Raw genomic sequence first — 14,893 nt, forward strand, 5'->3', positions numbered from 1 at the left:
AAGCAACTTAAATTATGTGTTTTATGCAGAAATTGTGGAATGAATAGAACATGGCTTGTTGGGAAACACATAATCATTAACACTTAGAGTGCTAAATAGGTTATGCCCTGTTCACGGCTCAGTGCTGGCCATTTTATGCATTAATAAAAAATCAATTGATAGGTAAATAGTTATTATATTTTATTTTTATTTTTTTAGTATCAAAGTTTAAAGCTTCTTTTAAATGCTAACATAGTTGGTTTTATAATTACATTATGTTTAATATTTGTTATCTCTTTTTAAAAAAAAACCTTTTTTCGTGATTTTTTAAAAATTTAAAAAAGTATACTATTATGTTTATTGATTTAAACTTACAATTTTTATACAAAATAAGTCATCAATTATAGCAACATGTACAATAGCTTTTGTTCTGTGGATCATAAAAAGTGTAGCATCTGCTTATGAAAAATTACATTCAATATTCAGTAATCATTTGTCATACACTTTCTTGCTGTGATACAGCTTGAAACATTCGCCCGGGCAGAATCCCTTATCACAGTCTTTACAATACCAGCTGGTATCTTTCCTTCTGGCTGTTTCGTCTTTTCGCGTACCTTTCTCTGAACAAACGACACATCTTCGTCTAGCACTTTTTTTTCCTTCTGGTAAAGGAATCTTTTCAATAAAATGTTTTTCAGATAATCTTGCTAATTGAGAAGTATTCCGTTTCGTAGGGTGATCTTCTATCAGCACCAACTCTGTACACACTTGTTGTATGAAGGATGTTACAGCAAGCCTCTGTTTCTTGATTTTATTATATAGAACGCAAGCATTGCATGTTCCCATTAGGATTAGGTGGAATGCCAGCTTTCGCCACCATTTGAAACTTCGGTGACTAAAACTAGCATAGGACATCCTCTGGTCACTTAGGGCAACTCCGTATTTATGTTTATTATAATCTATCACACATAATGGTTTGGTTTTTTCTCTTCCTCTTTTGTCAGTATAAGTAGACATTCCTGCTCTGTGCCTCGTAGATACCATCCAGACATCTCTTTTATCTTTCCAGCGTGTCAGTAGAACATTTCCTTTCCGTCGGAAAACTTGCTCATTTCTTTTCAGCGATTTGGGTTCATAGAGAACTCCTGGGATGCCCCGTCTTGTTTTATTGACAGTACCAACTAGACCTGTATTCAACTTCTCAAGTTCCATGGCCAAATCAGGTGAAGTGTAATATCTGTCCGTGAAAAGTGTGCGGCCTGTATTCACAAGGGAATCAAGCAATCTCTTTACCAGAGCTGGCACTGAATTATCAATTCCTTCTCCTTGGTAAACCTCAAAATTCCAAACATATCCAGATGTAGCTTCAGAAAGCATAAAGATTTTCATTCCATACTTATTGGGCTTGTCGGGCATGTATACACGAAAATTTACACGACCCCTGAAAGGACACATGCCTTCGTGAATTGTAATGTTTTCACCAACGTTGTATGTTGATTTGAACTTTTGTACGAGTGACAGAATCAATGGCCTAACTTTATACAGGGAATCAAAACCTGGCTCTCCTTTCCTTTTCAATCTGCTATTATCAGCCATGTGTAAATTTGATAAAATAAGTAAAAATCTGTCCCGGCTTAGGACATTTGGGCAAAAATTACAGGATACAACAGGGTCACTGCACCAGTGATCCGATAAAGATGGCCTATCACTAATTGACATGTGAAGAATGATGCCTAAAAATTTTTTTTATATCGTTCAGAGTTACGGCTTTCCACTTATGAAGTCTACTGTTAGGTGAAAGTCTATTTTCACTTCGTTTGCTTCGAATATTTTGCCGGGCGTAAAGATTGGTTTGCTCTTTCATCGTGCGCATAATATCGGCGTCAAAAAAGTGAAAGAAAAAGTCAATTACCTCGCACGATTCATCCAGGCCAACCCCATCCACCACCCTAGTATCTCCATGAAATACCGGAAGAGTAGGTGTGCAATCATTCTCTGTCCAACCAATGTTGCTATGGTTATCCACTCGTAAGCGTGGGCGTTTCTTGCGAGGAGCCTCTTGGAATGCATCGGGGACACTCTCCGCAGTTGCATCATCGACGTCTTCGTCTTCAGCACTATCTGCTTCGGAAGTACTCTCTAATGAAATGGATTCAAATATATTCCAAATTAACATGCGATAAATGACAACTAACTTTAGAAAAGAAAGAAAGAATTTTATAATTGAGAAATATAAGATAATTTGAAATGAAAAAGTATAGAATAGGAATAAGAAAAACACACAGAAAATGTAGCTGAAAGGACGCAGAATGGCAAAAACACTCACCTTGCTCATTTGGTGGCAGAGGAATATACGTTTCATCATCTTCAGAATAGTCTGTGTCTTCATCAGGACTAATATTCTGTAGTAAATCAATAATTTCTTCATCCTGAAGGTGTCTTGAACAGCCAGGATTCTCCATGTTCACATGCACGCAATAGGCTCACGAACGACACACACGTGTTCTCGGGACACATCGACGTCTTTTACTAGTTTCACGACAGCGAGCGCTATAGACGGCTAAATAATGCTTTGCGTGAACAATGTATACGATCATGAGCCAATGCTCACTGCTAGCAACGCTACAGAGTGTTACTTTCCACGCAACAAAGTAATAATTCCAGCAACGCATATGTGCGTCGCTCGCAAAAACCGCAAGTCCCCTGGCGACGCACATTTGCGTCGCCAGCACTCTAAGTGTTAATAATACTTTCCGTTCATTAGCTGAGCTCACACTTGAGACTTTGATGACAATCAATAGGAAACCAACAGAAGCTGAGGCTAGAATGCTTCACCTATACCCTGACAAGAGCGTAAAATCCACCAATCTGCCTATTCTCCCACAGCCATTGTTTTATACCCTCAGACTTGATGTGCAAGGAACCCGTGCCAAATGAATGGCTACGGAAGCATGCATCAGATGGGTTCTCCAAAGGCAAGAACACATGTTGTGAGTGTGCAAGGTCACCATCAGTCTCAATCTATTGCTACTTGTGTGTTTAAGTCTCATGTGCATCCCTTCACGATGATAGATCCATAGGCGGATCCAGGGGGGGGGGGGTCACGGGGGCTTATGTGAGCCCCCCCAGACCCTCAAAAATATGCAAGATTTTTAATACGGTCCCATTATCATTGCGTTTGTTTTGTATTACGAGATATCCTTGTACCCCCCCAGAACAAAATCCTGAATACGGCCTTGGTTGTGCCCCCCCCCCCCCCCCAGAAAGAAATCCTGGATCCGCCCCTGGATAGAATTATCAACCTCGAGACTACTTGTAGTGAAATAAGTCTTACAATTAGTGCATCATTCAAGATTTGTTACATTAGCCATTTTGTACACGATGATTAGGTGAAAGGAAGGGAATTATAAATCTCGGAAGGTCAACCCCTGAATCGTCTAACCTCCTGTATAAATGAGGTAAGGTAACTCTACATTTTCAAGGTTAGTGTAATGACAAATAGACCTAGCTCGCTGGTAATAGCATATTAAATGCTTTGTTTTGCTGGAACTGATAGCTGTTAGGTAAGGGAAGAAGAAGTAGTCGGACGAAATGGGGTTTTTTCAATTTGGGGAATTTAGTCAAATCAGAAATGGCATGAAATTACACATGGCCATGTAAAGTCCTGGATATTGTCGGCATCATTTGGAGAGGTAAGAATAGATATCAGTTTGGACCATAATAATTTACATGAAATTTCTGCACACTATCAATGAGTACAGCTTTACAGAAAGGCAGTTCAGTGCACTGGCATAGCAAGGGGGGTGGGGGTTTTGGGGGATAAAAAACCCCCCAGAGATGAGAGAAACTTTTAAGTTTAGTCCATTTTACTTAATTGGATTAATGCACTTATAGAAGAGCGTAAAGATTAATAAAATATCCCTCAGAAAGCCATAAAACTCACAATTTTGAACCATTTATCTTACAAATTTTCTGGGGGAGGATCCCCGCACCCCCACTTGTCCTGGTAGGTATACCGCACACCTCAGGTCTAGTTGCGCCTAAAACTCCCCCTAGCCTTAATTCCTAGCTGCACCCCTGGTTCAGTGCCTTATTATGCAATGAAATTTCTGGGAGAGGTATTTCCTAAAAAAAAAATGACTTGAGACATATGAGAGTGTACTTTGGCATAGTGCAGTTTTGAGTGTGTGGATGGAGAATTCTAGGGTGTGATTTCTTATCACATAAAGCTTTTCACTCAGCTCAGAAACATGTGACAACCAGTCCAAATTATCTAAGAAGTGAGCGCCAAGACATTTATTGATTGAGAAAAGGTTAGCAGAGGATAAGAGGGTAAATCCTATGCTTGGTGAGGGTTCTTAATATGAAAGCGACTGTAAGTTTTGGCTTCATTCAATGTGATATTGATCAGGTGACAATGTACAAACATCTCTTGAGTTGCAGTTTTGTGACATTTTGTTAGGTCTGAAGTATTGCTGGCAGTTAACAGATTAGCTGTATCATATCTGCGTGCATAACTGAATGACTCCTGGTAAACTGTCAAGGAAAATCATTAATAAAAAGGAGAAACGTAGCTTGAGTGGGGGGCCAGGTCTGGACCTCACCCTCTATAGCTACGCGACTGCCAAGAATTGCCTCTTGCGGGACATCTGCTTCTACTCTCCGTGAGCTTGAGATGGTTTGCACCATCCCAGCTGTAGAGTGATGCATGTAACACACTATGTACGTGGGTTCTATTTTCAAGAAAGGAAGTAATGCAGTGAAGAGAGAAATCCGTGGTGCCCAGAATGAAAGGTATGAAGTTCAAGGCTAGTGACTCTCTTAATGGACCACAGTACGTACTCATGTATCCAACATGGACAGTTGTCAATAGTTTTTAGGTTCGTTTGAGAGGCAAAATTTAAGGTAAGGTTCAAAGGGTCCTGTAAAATCAGCACTCACTGTCTTGTTCCTGCTACAGTTGAGGTTATCACTCTAACATGGTCTGTAGCAAGAAATAGCCCAAATGTATGATGGAGCAGCGGTAGTGATGGGGAAATGGCATTCTTGAAGTAACAAATCCTGAAGTTCTATGTGCATTATGATGCACATTTCCCGCTATTACAAAAACTGTTCGGACCCCATTGAAATTGTCGAATGCAAGTCATTGAAAAAAATATATAAACACCTTCTTCAAAATGCTGATTTTTTTTAGCAATCACTGAATATGTAATGCTGGAAACAGATCAAAAGAAATCTGGACAATTATCATGGAGTCAAAATTTCCAAAATCACGAACCACTAATCTCAAATTAATAGATTCCCAAGGTAACATACTAGAGGGTAGTTCTAAAATTGCCATGGCTTTAAATGACTTTTTCACGTCACATCAGTCATTCGATGCGACTCGACAAAACATTCATAGACAGTCATCTTGCCAATGTAATTCTCTATTTCTACACCCATGCTCTGACAGTTAATTAACTAATATCTTTCACAAAATGGCAAATTAATACACCACTGGTCTGGATGGTATTCCTCTCATTATCATTAAAAAAGCATTTGATGTCATTATTGTCTCCCCTATTTTATTCTTAGTCAATGAGTCCTTAACGCTTGGCCAGTTTCAATCTCTCCTTTAAAGTACCGAAGTCATCCCCCTCTATAAAGGTAAAGGCAGTAAACAGCACAAGAGCTCATACAGACCAAAATCTATACCGAATCAATTTGGTAAATTTTTGAAAGTTTTTATGATCAATTGATAACATACCTGGACTATCACAACCTGTACTCCACCTCCCACCATGGATTTAGAAAATCTATGTCCACCACTACTTCTACCTACCATAGTGTCAACAAAATATTGTCTGACTTAAACAGTAAACTAGAATCTCTGTTTTTTAAATTTTATTTCTCCAAGGCCTTTGATTGAGTCAATCACCACATATTACTGTCGAAACTTCAGCAACTTGGCATAAGAGGTACTCCATATAATTGGATTAAATCATTTCTGAACAACAGATAGCAGAGTGTATGCACTAGTAAAGAGGGAATAACTTGTATATCACCCACAAAATCAATTTCCTGTGGTGTTCCTCAGGGATCTGTGGTAGAGCCAGTGCTTTTCCTCTTGTATATAAATGACCTTCCTAAGCTGCTGAACTCTGTACTGAATACACTCTCCATATTATATGCTGATGACACAAATGTCTTGGTGTCAGCCTCTTCAGTCGATACATGGGCATACCCAGCGAGGGGCAGCTGCCACCCCTAGAAGCAAAAATCGCAAATGCCTTTATGGAAAATAATATTTTTTCAAATCAAAGTTTTACCAACAACTTGAACAACCATGGCTTGCCCTTCCCCCCCCCCCCCCCCCCAGTTTTGATCCTAGGTACGCCCTTGAGTCGATAGCCTGGTATTTAGGGTTAGCAGTATTGTCCTCCTCTTGCAAGAGTGGTGTAATAATAATTCTTTTTTATTATTAATAGGAAAAAAACAAATTTAATCCAGTTAACAAACAAAAATAAGCCATTATCAGATATTTCAGTCTTTTGATGGCAAGATATAATTCCAAGGAATGACAATGCCTCCTTCCTAGATGTTACCCTAGATAGTGGACTAACCCCATGGGATAGCCACATTTCTAGCCTACGTAAGAAACTCTGTTCAATGTGCTTTTTGGTTCGCTCAATTAGGTTAACAGTTAATAATTACCTAAGTGCTAATTTCAATCTATTATGATGAGTTCTATTCCCATGTCATTTTTAGCATCCTTTTTTCATCAGGGCCCTTGCCCATTTTTTTTCGTCATTTACCCAGCATCATTTTAGCATCCCAGGGCCCTTTACCCTGAGCTCATGTTGTTTTAAAAATACAAAAGAAAATAGTGAGACTGATGTGTAGTTCACCCCTTAGGGCTCCAGCTCACCCTCTTTTCAAGAAACTCTCTATTCTCCTAATTCCGTGTGTCTACATGTTGAGTGCTATCATTTGTGCTGAATATTGGTTTGTATGCTACCAATGATAGCATCCACAACTACTATACCAGCAACTGCGGCAATCTACATGTGAACTTCATCAGAACCAGTAAAACCAGCTTTTCCCCCATAACATGGGAATCCTTCTTCATAACAATAAGGTACCTAGAAACAGTAAAGGCCAGGTTACACGATACATTAACACGCACGGGTTAATGTCTAAATGCATGAACGCGTGAATGAACACGAAAATGCACTGTGTAACCACCCAACTTCTGTGAATGTGTGAACGGAAAATAGAGCCTGTTCTAATTTGATTCATGCATTCATACATGTTCCGTTCCGGACCACCAAAACCATTCACACAAACATACATTAACTTGTACGTTTTAATGTTATACTGTGTAACCAGGCCTTAAGAGTGCGGAAAAAATGTCTAGTTTTAAATTTAAGGCAAAGGAGTTTTTTATGGTATCTTTATTTTATTCTATTGATGAATATTTGACAATGTAAATATGTTCTGTGAGGGTATTTTTTTATTTTCTCTAACTACACATTGACGTGCCGTGTATCATGAAATATGTACGCACCACCATCTCCAGGCAAATAAATACTATCATTAATCTGGCATTATTTTATTTTTTTATTTTAAAGAAAGGGAACCACAGACTGCATACAGTTGCCATTTTATGGTGGCCACGTAACAATACATAAATTAGAGGACGAAGAGGCATTAAACAAGTACAAAAAAATAATTGTATTACAAAAAAAGGACAACAAGAATCTGCAGGTACAGCTTACTTCAGTGATAGATAGGATAGGGAAAGGCTAATGAAGGATTTTAATGGAAGTGCAAAGGGGTCGATGTGTGGAGGGAGTGAGTTCAACACAGAAGTAATGCGGTAGAAAAACGAACGTTTAGTAAATGAAAGTTTGGGAATGGGCATGCGGATTAGGGGATAAGGGTGGGGTGGAACTTTAAAATTAATAAAAGCGATGCAGGGCAGTCGATGATGGAATTGAGAAACTTATAAATAAGTTTTAAATCTGCTGTGAGCCTATGGGTAGTGAGGTTAGCGATGAAGAGGGAGGAGAGAATAGCATTAGTGGACATGTAGCATAAATGCGGCAATCTATTTTTTACTATTTTGGCAAAGAAATTGTTGACTAGCCAATCAAAGTGTATGTGCTATTCTAGAGTGGAAAATTTTTCTAAGCACTGGCAACATCTTTGCGTCAGCGGTCCAATGTTAAACAAGAAGTCAGAGGAACTAGCTTTGAAACTTGGTCATAACCATTTTAAGGCAACAGATAACAGAAAGGCTGTCTTGATGGAAGACCAGAAATGAAATAAAATTCAAGAGAGCTCATGGAGAACAAAAATGCTGATGATGTGAGTGCAGAGGAGTGGAAATTGAACGAATTGCCCTGGGTACACAAGAATTTTTGTGCTGACGACATTTACAACGCCGATGATACGGAGCCAAGCAACACCAAATGGCTCTCTTTGTTAGTTAGGTAGGACTAACAGGCTCCAAAAAAGCGATGAATTGCATCAATATTTTGTATTGTTCAAATATTTTAAAAACTGATTTAAAAAACTCTTGAAGTTATTGGGAAAATTGCTAAGCCGCGACGCCTCAAAGGGTTAAGAATAAGCAGTTTACCAGTGGAGTACCACGCCAATAGTGATGCATGAATGACTATGAGCCTCTCTATGCAATAAAAGACCATTTGGGACAACGAAGTAGCACGAAAATCAATATAAGTTCTTCTTGTACTTGATACTTTTACGGCACATGCTAATTGCTGAAGTGAGTTAAAAATAATCAGTTGGAATTTCTGCCTCCAAACATAACATCCTTGGTGTGACCTATGGATAAGGGGATTATTAAAAATTTGAACACACTCAACTGTAGGAAATTAGTAGATAATAGGTGTTCTAGAATCTATTGACGATTTCTGACATAGTCATCCACCGCCAACGAATCAAGCTCAAAGGTGAACATTTTGCAAGCAATTATGTATCTGGCTGAATGCTGGCCAGATGTCACCTGTCAAACAATTCCAAATTGCGTTTTTCATTGCCGTTTCAAACATGCCTACACAGTTTTCCACAAAACCAGAATCTGATAGCGAAATCAACTCTAAGCAATACCAAATATCAAGCCGTGAGAGTTCAAAACTATGGACTGCAATTTGGACTAATGAAAACAATGAAGTTGATAATGCTGAAACAACATTTTAAACGCAACAAGGTTAGGATAGTGATGAAATCATACCCGAGCATAGCAGTGTGACATCTCAGGATGCAAGGTTCATTGAGGGGTTATGACTCTTCTTCTTGCAAAAGGCGATGAAGGTAACCCAATGACGTCATTGGATTTCTATGTTGACTTTTTTTGTATGACGAGAGGGCAGTAAAGTGCCCAATGACAATGAGAGCATTAGACAAATTCCTCAGAGGAGGATATACGATTTGAATAGCAAGTACTCTGCATTTTTATAACTGTACGAAATATTTAGGAATCGCATTTTCTTAACTAAATAACTGATTTTTTTCTATAATTGGACTTAGTAAAAGACATTCATTTAGCATCGCCAGAGGCTGAGAAAAATATTTTCAACTAAATTTGATATAAGTCTTAAAAATGATAGTAAATTAACTAAACTCGCTGATTTATTAATCAAATTAATAGTTTAATAAACTTAGTTTGCATTATAAACATTCGTTAGTCTTCTTTATACCATTTCAAAGTTTTTTATGCCCATATACGAGAGAGTACGCCCAATTAGGGCAAAGCGCGCACATCCCGATATGTTCCAATTAACCGGAATGTACTGTATTTGTACAAAATGTTGAAAAGCACTGACTGACAAATTTATTTCCTATCAGATGGAAATCTTCATCAACCTTGGTGAACAATATTTCAAAAAACATAATAGAGTTGTTGGATTGTTTCACGTGATGCTACAGCATGCACAAGAAATGGAGCAAAATACCAGGATTGATTTCATGAGTCAAGGAATTTTCTCTCTCTCGCAATCTTCAATTTTTTCTATGTTTGATGTCCCTGCCATCCTTTAAGACAAACATTCCTTTTTGACTTTGCAGTTCTTTTGAAAGGAACTCCTCCCTGAATTCAGTTGCTGCATTCCATTTCATAGGGGTGTAGGAGTGAGTTCCAGATGTTGGGAACAATGCGGTAAGGATACCATGTGGGTAAGATTATGAAAGAGCGCAGACATTTCAGGTATCCACTCGCTACCCATTCCCACGGCTAGTGAATAGAAAATAATAATGTGGCAATTCTTTCTACGGCTAGAAAGTCTTGAACATTGTACTAGGCTTTCTTTAGCAGAGTCTTTAAGCCATCTTTTCAAGGATTCTCTCGAAGTAGTATATTTAATGGCAGAGGGCAGATGATTAAAAACTTTGATGGCAACATGAAAGGGACTTTTTTTTAAATTGACTTGTTGTGGTGCAGCAAATGAACATCCACTCTCTGGTGAGTGTTATGCCCATGAACTTCTCACTAACTATTCCTGTTTTAACCTCCTCTTACCATCCCTCCACGGTATGCTGTTTTATAACATATTTTACTGTATGATATTTTCCACTAGGTCTATGTTCATATCCTTTGCTCTCCTCTTTAAGGCTTCCACATTCCACTGCACTCAATTTCATATTATCTAGACTGCTCAGTGATTTCTATTGCTTATCTAGCGAGACCATTACATTTTAACTCCTCAAAAAAAGAAGGTTAAACAAACTGTAGCTGTCACATGAATGCTGTACCCTATGAAAAAATTGTATAAACCAGTTTCAAAATTTTATACAATTGCCATGGCAATGTATAAGATTGTATATAATTTTGAAACAGGTTTATACAATTTTTTCATAGGGGGTATCATTAACTGCTATTATTAGCAAGGATTACGGAAGGAATAAAATGTAGTACAGCTCATGTGTGTCAAGAATGTCCACCCAGCACCCATACCCAGGCAATGGCTGATCAAGAAACTTACAAGGGAAGGAGTCATAATTACTTTAGCTAACAGTATAGACCAATATTTACAGAGGTATTTTATTCGCAGTATTTCCTAGTATTATATGCCAAATTAAATTCTCTGTATTACATGGAATTATCTTCACAACCTTGTTTTCCCCCCACTTCAAATATTAAATTTGGCTACATAAGAGATATCATGATAAGGTCCTCATGATCATAAATCCTCCAGACTTGGATGGAAACTGATTAACATTCAAAGTTATTGTGAGCAGTCCCTGCTCCTACTTAAGAATAATTCCCTTTCTTTTCCATGGAGTTCACAAACAAGGGGCATTGTACAGCTTGAACAAGTGACCAACAAATTAGATTGATGCCAATACTGGGATAAACAAGCTGACCTACAGCATAGTAAGGTTAAGAAATATTTTACGCATGGAAATCCTTTTGTAGATTTATTATATCAGGTGGCTAAATTGCAAAGATCAACAATATACACAGGGGAGGAAGTACAATCTTGATTGCTACAATGTACTTACAGCAAGAAGCTTTCTGAATTCTATGTAGTTAAGTAGTCCGACTTTTTAATTCAATATTTCGCGGTCAGCATGAGTCAAGTCACTAACTAAATCTGCATGAAAATGGCTTGATGAGCACTCGTACCTAACCATAAAAAAATGAAATCAGCATCTAAAACCAATTTACCACAGGCTTATTTCAATTCAAACTACCAGTTTCAACATCTTACAGCCAAAATCTGTTTGCCAAAGACTATCACAGGAACATCAGCTGGTAAAGCCTTCCCTCCATCCACCCTACCTCATTAGTATAGGATCAATTCCTTAAGAGCTGAAGGTACATTACCATTGCTCTACAAATTATGGTGTGAAGCACAGAAAGAATGATCACAGAGGCTCTTAAGACTCTGTTCTATCATCAGTCCAGTGAGGGCTATTCTCTTCAAAAATACAAAATTATTTCAATACTTCATTGAAATAATATTGAGTGCAAGTAGTACTTCCCAACAGATTACAGAATCTCCATCCATTACGCTGTTTTTACATGTACCGAGTTAGGAATAATAGCCAAGGATCACTTTTAGTAAGAACTTAGTGACAATTTTAACCCCAGCAGTAGTAGCCCTGGCCTGCAGCACTTAGTAACTCACCAAGGAATTGGGTACTACCTACTTAAATGTATCAATTTTAGATTTTGAGATTACAAGGATGCGTGAACTAACTTTGCTTACCTATCTCATTTTCCCTCGCCTCAGGTCGCCATAGCATCCCTAAACCAGTCTATCTATCCTTTCACCTTGACAATACCTGCTTTAAACACCATGTAGTCGATCCCCACCATAATAGGATTAGTTATGTAATAAATTATTCTGCAAGAATACAATGAAATGAACCACTAACTCAGCAACACAATATCTTACCACGTACTTATAGATTCACATTTCTCCAATAAATAAGAGTTGAACTGCCAAGGTCCAACCAACAAGTAGGAACATTTTGTGAGGTGCTGATACCTTTAACCACCAGGCATTTCTTTTAACTTGCTACACTGGAATGTGACCCAGAAAAGCAAAAATTACCTAATTACCTCTAATCAGTAAGAGACAGCAGTAGGAAAAAAAGAGGTTACAACCTCTATCTAAACAGACCTTGCACTTGAACCACCCTGGCATTAACTACTATCCTCCAACTGTCACAAGTTCCCTTAAACTCACCAGGTTCGACTTACAGTAATCAGTAAGCCACTAGCCAATGAATCTGTAACAAGATAGGCTCCTAGTGTACAAAAGACAAAATTTGTAGCTGTCAACATTGTACTAAGCCCATTTGCTACCTTGTATTAAGCACAAATCGAAAGTGCCATTAAATTTATAAGCTACACTCCTACCCCCAACTACACAAAGCACATTGTTAATTAGTACTTGTCTCTCATCACAATTATTCCCCATCACAACTAGTATACCAAAAATAAACCCGGGAAACTAGTTTTACTGGAACGGTGCCCGAGCAGCAGAAGGGAAGTACTCCAACATAATCACAAAAACTAAGTACTTTGGAACAACTTTATTGTTAATATAGTACATCTTTACTTCATAATATACATGTTCTTACCTCACAGCTAATCTGACCAAAGTTGCACCATGGACAGCAAAACAGAACCGGACTATCACTGCAAGTTAGATACAAAACGATATCAACACAAAAACCTTATTAATAGCGAAAATGATGCAAACATTGTGTCATCATAAAAACCATTCACTCAGACTAATTCAGACTGGGGCGGTATAATATAATCATTTAACAACAATTCACTGGTAATAATAACGTTAAGAAAATTTGTAGGTTCGCCCTTACCATGTTGAAATTCCGTCACAAGAAATCTCGCTACAGAATACTTTCACTCCAACTTCAGTTGGACCCAACCTCCCCTATAAAGGAAAAAGGCGAATTACTAACAAGGCAAGCAAAATGCAACACGTCACTAAGTACAGTTTAATCAGAGAGGGCAAGTTTTATAATCACTGCAAATCTCATACGAACGAGACGTTTATCATCATGATCTAGCGCATTCAAACAAAAACTAAATAGAACTCACCTCGAGTCCTCGTCCGCGACGTTATGCTGCACGCCGAATACTAAATTAAGATTCTACGATCCACCTGAAACAACGACTCTCATTAGCACCATCATAAGATTGGACAATTTTATACAAGACCGACAAGTGTTTAACATTTTTCAGAGTAGACTTTTCACCACGTCTTATCGTAAGACAGGGATAACTAATAATTCATCACATGGAAAAGTTACATATATTATAACATATATATCTCACCTACGGGACCACCAACGATCGACCCAACGCCACCATGCAGCCCCTACAAAAGAAAAGAAAGTGAATATTAATGAAAGTGAAAAGCACGAGGAATTTGAACACGATGGCGATTTATCATTTCAGTCCACTCACTCAAAATAATTATGCCTGGGGCGGTAGGTTATAATCACATACAAAATTGCAACTAGTGCAGTGACAGAACACTTACCTCTCACGGAGAGCACAGCCAGGTGTCAGAGGCGTAGGTGGGCAGCAACTCTTCCTACGCTGTAAGACAAAAGTACAGTCAGGTAGGTACTGCAAGACGAAATTAACCCTTTCTCAATAGTCATTCAGAGAGGGCAAGTTTATAATCATGATGCATTCATACGGAGGAAAATAGTATCATCACTTCAATTTATCCACGTGTTTAAAACGTGCAATATCTCACCTGGAATCAACTTTGCATTATCCACAGCATGGTTTGTACCCACAGATTGACAAAATCCCATCTAGGCGAGACACGTGCTCGCCAACCAGTCACGTGAGGTACATGTAACTAACAAGTGTGGACCCCCTGCAAAGATAATTTAAATAACTAAATGCTAAAAAACAACTTTATACCAGTAACTAATTCAATCTAATAGTCTTTCTCATTCAGATTTAAGAATCACCAATCAATTCATACATATGCTTGTCAAACTATAATCATGGAAAGACTAAACACGTGTCGCCAAATTCGAGAACTAGTATGCTACCAATGTGTGCTAACCGATCCCGTTAGCTTTTGCAAACATTAACCACCACATCGAAACAACATACATACTTACAGAGATATTCTCAACACTAATCCGGCTAATCCGCACCTACTGCCACTAAAGACACCTTCCTTCACCGTTGACGCCATGTTCATTGAGAAAAAAATATGGGCGCGGGGATATTTATAACCTTACCTACTTCGCGATTCACCAAATAGATGGCAGAAATTTTCTGTTTCCGGTTTATATAGGAATTTTATCCCAGTTTGGGGAAAAATTGCAAGTACTGTAATTATAACTCACGAAAATAATAATTACTTTAAATTTAATCATTTACCAAAGTCCATTCCACCTATGG

At 38.2% G+C, this 14,893-nt stretch overlaps 1 long non-coding RNA gene and 1 other non-coding gene across 2 annotated transcripts; both read right to left on the reverse strand.

The window, feature by feature from the left end:
• Positions 1 to 13,014: 13,014 nt before the first annotated feature.
• On the reverse strand, positions 13,015 to 14,718 carry LOC124163673. The gene is made up of 7 exons (XR_006865820.1): positions 14,608 to 14,718; positions 14,229 to 14,354; positions 14,007 to 14,065; positions 13,799 to 13,841; positions 13,562 to 13,625; positions 13,321 to 13,394; positions 13,015 to 13,135 (listed from the first exon to the last, which is right to left on the reverse strand). It is a non-coding gene; the product is annotated as an uncharacterized LOC124163673 (long non-coding RNA).
• On the reverse strand, positions 13,203 to 13,270 carry LOC124164612. The gene has a single exon (XR_006866082.1). It is a non-coding gene; the product is annotated as a small nucleolar RNA SNORD31 (small nucleolar RNA).
• Positions 14,719 to 14,893: the final 175 nt, after the last annotated feature.

Source organism: Ischnura elegans, chromosome 8 (assembly GCF_921293095.1).
Source record: "Ischnura elegans chromosome 8, ioIscEleg1.1, whole genome shotgun sequence".
Taxonomy (NCBI): Eukaryota; Metazoa; Arthropoda; class Insecta; order Odonata; family Coenagrionidae; genus Ischnura; species Ischnura elegans.